At 37.1% G+C, this 8,527-nt stretch overlaps 1 long non-coding RNA gene across 1 annotated transcript; it reads left to right on the plus strand.

The window, feature by feature from the left end:
- Nucleotides 1-1,664: 1,664 nt before the first annotated feature.
- Nucleotides 1,665-3,615, plus strand: LOC148191320 (uncharacterized). Its single transcript, XR_015783029.1, has 3 exons — nt 1,665-2,343; nt 2,468-2,555; nt 3,322-3,615. It is a non-coding gene; the product is annotated as an uncharacterized LOC148191320 (long non-coding RNA).
- The last annotated feature ends 4,912 nt before the right edge of the window (nt 3,616-8,527 follow it).

Below are 8,527 nucleotides of genomic sequence, written 5' to 3' on the forward strand. Positions count from 1 at the left end.
TTTTGGAGTGCCTCATGTGTTGTAGCTCATTTCATCTATTTCTGAGTAATTTGGAAACAATTATTTAGGAATTAATTAACAAATTCGTGGCACACAAAGCAAAATTGGTAACGGTGCAGGTGCTGGACCAGAACTGGTACCAAAGGCTGAATAAGTGGGTACCTGGGTATAACTTTTTGCACATAAAGGCCAACTACGTAATTGGGTAAAACGTTTTGCACATGAAAGTCAATTAAGTTCAACAAACTGAATTTCAACTGCCAAATATATTTCTCAACAATTTCTGAAATCAGATTTGATGTCCAACCAATACATAAATATGAAAAGTAACAAGTTTTCTTTCATCAATAATCTCCAACATTCTACAAAATGCCTAAATCTTCCAACACTTGATTCCTCCGCACGTTGTCCACATCCAAAATCCATTGACAAACATATTGCTCCCTAACTTGTTGTAGTTCTTCCTGCAAAGACAGTAATGCACAAAACATGAATCAAATGCAACATTTGTATGAAAGATGCAGAACATATAAATTTTTACAGCTTACAGTTGTGTAACTGGGCATTGTGTTTCTTTCATATTTCTCAATGTCATCCCACAACTCCATAATTTTCAGAACAATTACTCCACAATCAAATCTACAACAAAACAAGTCCAACAACGCAAGTATGATATTTAACATATCAATTATACGTCAAAATATTATATTTACAAAAATCAACAAACATACTTGTTTGGTTGGATTGGAGTATGCAAGTGTTGTACCTCCAATGATGGTTTCTTGTCTTCCGAAATATATATCAAAATGTCCAAAAAGCAATGCAAGATTATGTGCCTGAAAAACAACACACTCCACAAAAAGTTAAATTTATTCCATAAATTTTCCCACTTTTTCCGTAAACATTTTAGTATCGTCAAAGGAATAATGTTTATGTTCTCATGTCCATAGTATCAATCACCACACATTTAATTTATCCAACAAGTCATATTATTACAGCTTACACACAACGGATCATACATAACCAAAATCATCCACAAACAACATCATACATATATTATATTAAAGCCTCAATCCACTCGAATAAAAAGAACGAACCTTGAGTGAACACAAGGTGTGCCGGTTGGAACAGAGACGTGGGAAAAATGTGTGGGTGGGACTAACAACCCGGAAAACCCCTCTTTTTCGTCCACCGAACAGTCCACACTCCGGCGATGCTCCGGCGATGCTCCGGCGACGCTCTGGCGGCGCTCCGACACAGGGACGGAAGCAGGTGGGACGAAGCGAGACCTTGAACGCGCCCCTACTTCGCTAGGCCGGACGAAACACGATCCCGTCTTCGCTTCGTTGGCCAACGTCGGAGCTGCGGCGGCCGTCAATCGGAACCGGCTGGAGGGGTTGACTAGCTCCGACACGTCCTTCAACGTTGTCCGGCGACACTCCGGCAAGCACTCCGTCGAACCTCTCTCTCTCGAACGCCCTTTCTCCAACTCTTTCGGCCTCTCTCTAGGTCACACTCTCCCTCTCAACCTTCGCGCTTCTCTCTCTACAATTCTTCCAAAAATGAATTTCAAATTTGAAAGGCACGTCTTGAAAACCCTGCCCACCCCCTTTCCACGTCAGATTTCATTTTCAAATTGATTTTCCGCGTGGACCACTCCCATTTAGACACCTGTCCCGTGTCTAAATGTTGTCAAAAGAGGTTGTTCAAGTATCATTTTCCTAAAATATTGTTCTTTTAAGAAAAAAAGGTTTCTTTGGGCACCCATCTTGCCCCGTTCTGAGTTTCGCAAATCCCTTCCTCCGCCGCAGTATCTCACTCTCAATACCATCCACCGCCAAGAAGCCGTCACCTTCTCTCTGTCTTTGGTCGTTGAATCTTTCTCGCTCCCTCTCCGTTCATTTTTCCCCTTAACCTTTCTTCATCAATAATTTAATTTCTGTTTCTATCAAATTTTAATCACTCACATTCCTACAAAAAGAAGGTTCAGGATTGGAGATTATAGAAAATCATCGTCAGCTCTCCTCGCAGGCACATCTCTTCTCGTCGCGTCATCAACCTTATCAGCCACGCTTCATTCTCGCCTTTCCTCACATGTGAACCACAAACCTCATATCTCGCTCTCACAATTTCCTCATGAACGAAGCCTCCGAGTCATTTTTCTCATGAGATTCTTCACCTCAGAATCTCAAACTCCTCACGTCTGCCAGATCCACCGAACCACATATTCGTCTCTGCTTCACGACCATTCTCCACCGATTAGATCCTTTATCACCGACTAAAATCACTTCAAGTCATGGAAAACAGTGCGAAGCATTTAGATGATGACATTATCAAGGAAGAGTAGGTTTTTTTAAATTGTTCCTCTTCCTTGAACGTGCATCAATTTGTGTTTGCTTCAAATTTTCTGATACGCAAGTAATAAACTGGAGCCTTTATCTTTTAAAAATCTTGTCGTTTTTCGCAGAGAATCGCCTAAACTTGCGGCGTTGTTGAAAGAGGTGAAGGAAGGGCTCGATACTGGGAGGCTTAAAGTTCAATCTTTAACTGCCAAAGTGGGTGGCTCTTTTTTCAATTTAAGTAATTTTTTTTAAGGACTCCGTTAACGTCATTTCAAATTCATATAATATTAAGATTTAAAAGAAGTTTTTCTGTTGTTTGGACATGAAGTTTCGCAATTTGGGCCTTTTTGGGATTCTATAAGTTTTCTTGTTATAGCTAAATATACCCTGATATCAATGAATGATATGATTATTATTATTGTAGACTACTTTTTTGAACTTCATATACGAAATTTTGTTTAAGTCGAATTATGTGGATGTGGTTTATGTATTGTTGCATCTGCATTGCATATGACCAACCAAATTATTTGATGATTGCTCTAATATCCACTGTGTGTAATAAAAAATTATTTAAATAAACTAATGTCTTATTCCTCTGGAGTAAGCGTGTAGAGTTGGTTATTTGTCGACTAGTTTTGTAATTTTCGAACCAATTTTTGGTCATGGAGAGTTATACTATATGTACAGTTGTTTACTGATAGTTCTGAGCTGTGTGCTGAACACAGTAATAAAAGTGATACTATGATACCCGCACAATACGAAATAAAGTTAAAAATGCCCCTTGAGGGAATTTGCTCACCACCAACACAAATTTTGTATGTATTTGAAAATTTGAGTTTTATCCATCAACAGATACACACTTTCCCCTCCCTTATGCTTGGCTTTTAATTTGAAAAAGGACTTTTTAGTGTATGCATTATCAACCAACGTGATTGCATTGTACTGTTACAGAGAACTAACAATTTTGGCTTCTTTGCAGAGGAAACACTGAAGGAGGAGATTTAGGATTTTGACCTAATGGGTTATGGGAGACTGACCACCGCATGCTGTTGGAGGAAGTAATATTAGGTTGAATGCAAAGGAAATGTAACAGCTAGTGTTGGGTATTGGGGAATTCCTTCATGTTTGTAGATTTATGTTTGTAGGTTTATTTTTGTACTTTATTGCCATCCTAATTAGCTGGTGCCCAATGGGGAACGTGGATTGGAGATTTTGGAAGCGATGAAATAGTGTTTTTTGGTTTATTATTACCATTGCACATCCAATTATGTGATGCACGTCTTTTTTGGTTTTACCTTTATGTCCGAGTGGAAAAATGCATAGATATTAAACTGAATATATTTTTTAATTTGTTATTTCACGGGTCTAGGCCATTGGTTGGTTCTTTTGTACATGACCCAATAGTTTCTCGTATTGTGCTAGATGATAATCAAATATAAGAGTTAGTTTGATAGTCATGAGAAGATAACACCATATAATAAGATTTTGATAAACATTTAATATTTGATGTATATCATAATTAAAACACAAATATGTTGCAAGATTGGAGGCAATAATAATGGTGGTTATAATGATAAATATAAAGTTTAATTAAGTTAAAAGTTTTTTTTAATTGTTTTCATAAATAAAATTGTTAAATATTTAAAATTTTATATTTTTGAATTAGGTGACTTGATTGTTATTTAGTATTGTCATTTGTTTGGTTATTTGTGTTAATTATTAATAAATGTGAAATTTTGAAGTTAATACAATATGATATTATGATTAAGGTAAAATTATAAATGATTTTTATTAAAACTCTAATTTAGAACATACTGGATGATGAAAACCCGTTGTTATTACTTACATCAATAATCATAGTAACGATGATTTTTGTAGGTTATGAAAATCATTAGAGAAAATTACAACTTCATTATTTAACATGTTTTAATGAAAATATAAAAGTAACTAATATTATTTTTAATTAATTATAATAACTAACATTTCTTAACAGGTAGACATAAATAAACAAAATAGTGAAACAATATAACAACTACATTCTCTAATTAACCAAAACTTAAATAACATTCAATTTAAAAATATATAGAAAATTTGATCACATAATAAATCGGACTCAATTGAAAATTCTCCTCATGAGAAACTAATATAATAATGAGATAATACTAATAATAATGAGAATAGTGATGATAATCCTAAGGATAATGATGAGGATAAGAATAATTATGGTGACAATGAGAAAAAAAGGGTGAGAGTGAGTGTAGTAATGTTGATAGATTTGATGGTTATTGCTTGTGGTCATGATATAGTGACAGAGGAATCATGGTAATACTGATAGTTAAGATTATACATGAAATGACAACCTACCATGCAAGATAAATAACAAGAAGGATAAGGTGATTATTATCCTGTCATATTCTATCTGGACCTAAAGTATTGCATTGTATAACATGGCAGCTAACAAAACTTTAGCTTGGAAGTCATATATAATTATGGGTTAAATATGTTTTTAGTCCCTAAACTATTGGTCGTTTCTGGTTTTCGTCCCTCTTTCAAAGTAAGGTACAATTTGGTCCTCATTCTTTTCGAAACGTTCGTTTTAGTCCTCGAAAACTAAACACTGTTTAAAAATTTGGTCCTCATTTAGCAACAAATAAGGACTAAAACCAAAATTCCGAGGACTAAAACGAACGTTTCGAAAAGAATGAGGACCAAATTGTACCTTACTTTGAAAGAGGGACGAAAACCAGAAACGGCCAATAGTTTAGGGACTAAAAACATATTTAACCCTATAATTATTAACCGGGTGGCTTTTCATTGAAATACCTGTTCGGACAAGTTTTTCTACACATTTCTTAATGGAAAAATAGGAAATAAATAAATAAATTTAATTTCTCTTCAACTAAGATTAACTTATACACAAGTTACAAGTAAAAGAATTAGATACAATATATGGAAAAAGTTATAAAATTTATAACTTAGCTTACTGTCAGGCCTCGTTAAAAAAAAGGTTTAATCCTTTTCGACATCCCTATTTATGTACGAATGTCTCAATTGGGTCCTCGTTTTTTAAAGTGTATCAAAATGGTCCTTAATTTTGAAAATTGATATCAATTGAGTCCTTTCCATTAAGTTGGCTGGACGGCGTTAAAAAAATTGATGAGTGGATGCTGAGATGACGAACGAACGCTCGTCCACCAGCGAACGAACGCTCGTCCACCAGCGAACGACCGCTCGTCCACCAGAGAACGAACGCTCGTCGACCTCTTACTGCTGGACGACCGTTCGTTCCACACTGGACGACCGTTCGTTCGGTGGTCGATGAGCGTTCGTTCGCTGATGGACGAGCGTTCGTTCGCTGGTGGACGAGCGTTCGTTCGTCATCTCAGCATCCACTCATCAATTTTTTTAACGTCGTCCAGCCAACTTAACGGAAAGGACTCAATTGATATCAATTTTCAAAATTAAGGACCGTTTTGATACACTTTAGAAAACGAGGACCCATCTGAGACATTCGTACATAAATAGGGATGTCGAAAAGGATTAAACCTAAAAAAAAACACCCAAACCCCACCTGTTTAATCACAGTTAATGCACCCAAAACCCTGCTCAAAACCATTAAAACGCACTCACACACTCTCTGCGCTAACGCCAAGTGTCGCAGTAGAAGCTTCGGAAATCTGTTAGTGGGATACAGGTGTCAGCAGGAGAACAGACGTTCGTTTTTAAACAAAACTGAACTTTCTGAAATCCGCGTCACTCTCCTGCATGCACCTTCTCCTTCCCAAACTCAGACCTTCCATTTTCCTCCTCCTTCTCTCTAGAAACCTCTACCTTCTCTCTACTGTAACTCATCCCTCCTTTCTCCGATCCCATTTCAGAAACCGTAGAAGTACTCCCGGCGCCGTAAGCTTCAGTTTGAACCGATCCTTTCCGCATTCTGAAACTGGTAAGTTTCTCATCCCTAGTTGTTCGTTCATCTGAGCATGCAAGCCAAGCTTTGGCTGCACGCGGTCACCCTATCTGAACCAATCTTGGTCTTCTGTAAATTGTTTAGTTTGAAGAATTTGTTTGAGCGTTGTGGGTAGAAGAAGTCTATTTCTGCGAACCCTGTCTTAGGCTGAAACAAGTCCGTTCACTTCAAGAGGTAAGGGAAGCTTATTCAGTTTAATTCTTGTGTATGTGTTGTGCTGTATGAATGTTATGTGAGTTGTATGAAGCATGAAATGTTGATATTTGATTTTGGTATATGATTACGATTATGAGTTGATGTATGAGAAATATGAAATGGACTATGATATGAGTAATTGAAAATGTGAAAGTTTATGCTGAGAAATGAGTTTAATGTAAATGAAACCTTGAATATGAATTTCCTATGATAATGAACGTTTGTCATTGAACGGTCCTTGACCGTTAGGTGCTACTAGTAAACTTCTTTGAATTGAATTCTTTCATTTGGAAAGATTTCTAGTTGAGGACGAACGCCCTCTTGTATTAAGTGCTACGTTTGAACGTCCGGCCAAACGTAGATGCCCTGAGTGTTATGTGAGAATTTGAGAAGCTGGTAAATATACATTCGTACACTTAGTCATTCTTAAAAAGCTAACGTCCCCATCTCTTATTATTATATGAATTTCTATTTCTATTATCAGTTCAAATCAGTAATGGGTCTCGACCCAAAGCGTACGTTATGAGTGGTGCTCGGTCTTATACCGAATGCTCGTCATTTTATTTAATTACCAAACGGGTGGAAATAGCGTTCGTCCAAATTTCAGTAACTCCGTATACTACGTCCGGTCATTGACTGGCAGTCAGTTTATATAATGGAATTATTCCCGGTATGGTCATTCAATCGTCTTGAGGTATTTTTTTTATCCATTTGGATTCGGCCTAGAGCCTTGGTACTTAACTTATTCTGAGTATTGATCGAATCGTTCTAGAGTTAGTTCATTCAACTGATTCGAGTGGTAATGACGTTTGTCATTTGATCTGTGTCGGTCTTATTCTATTCTGAAACGAGGATTTTTTCGGTCTCAGTTTTAACGTTCGTCCTCGTTATAAAGAGGGCTGAACGCTCGTCTTTTTAAGTAATCGGAGCGGATGATGAAAATGATATTAAAGTGAAAAGTTATAAATAATGAATAGTATATGAGATGAAATGATGGTTGTGGACTTTGAACGAGCGTTCCGAGGAGGAACGACTCTTGGATGAAAATTGGAAGTTGTAAAGTATGAATGTGGACAAAGCTTAGCTGACGATTCATCCTGATGTTCCGTGAGTGCTCGTCCTCAAGTAGAGGGGAGTATGTCATGTGTGGGAACGGCAGGAGGTCTTAGTCCATAACTGTACTTTGGACGGAACGGACTAACCTCAGGTAGTAGCTGATGAGAATTCCAGTTACTCCACCTGGGTGCACGAACGTCGTAGCTACACAGAATTCATACGATCCGGACAGTCAGTCTAGTATCAGGAATTGGTTGATTTAAAGAAATTATTGAACTATATGTTGGAATGTATTTGATACGTTTGATGTGTTATGAAATGCATGTTATTACTTGAATTAAATTCAATAAGCTTACCCTTCGTTTTTTTCTTGTGTTGTCTCGACCTTGTACGTCCGTCTTGTCTTGCGATGATCATCCGTGTGGATGTGAGCAGATGGAGAGGCGCTGCTTGAGGATGCGCTTGAAGATGAACTCTTAGAGGAAGAAAACCTCGTCGAGGTCGAAGTGAAGGCCGAACAGTAGTGCGTTCGGTTATCTGTTAGTTTAGTTATATTAGAGTACAGTATTAGAATGACCCCTCCCCTTTTGATTATATTGACCGATCGGTATTTCTATTTTGTCCTAAACCGTTCGGTCTGGTATGCTAAGGTCGAACGTCATTAATTGTATTTTGCTTCTTGTAAGGCCGTTCGGCCAGAACCTGTGCTTTTGTTAATTAAGACTGATTTGGTTTATCATTAAATGTAATTAATTCTACTATATGGTGTTTACTGTATTTTGGGGATGTTACATTTAGTGGTATCAGAGCAGTTTTGTTCTCTAAAGGACACTGTAGGTTATGAGTACACTATGTTTTTGCTGTGTGCTTAATGTGTGTTTAATGAGTTATTTTTTTTCAACTCTTTGAACATGACTAACGCTCGTTTTTCTCTATTTCCCAGAGAACAAATGGCACCTAGACT

Source organism: Vigna umbellata, chromosome 11 (genome assembly GCF_029865625.1).
Source record: "Vigna umbellata cultivar VRB3 chromosome 11, Vumbellata_1.0, whole genome shotgun sequence".
Classification (NCBI taxonomy): Eukaryota; Viridiplantae; Streptophyta; class Magnoliopsida; order Fabales; family Fabaceae; genus Vigna; species Vigna umbellata.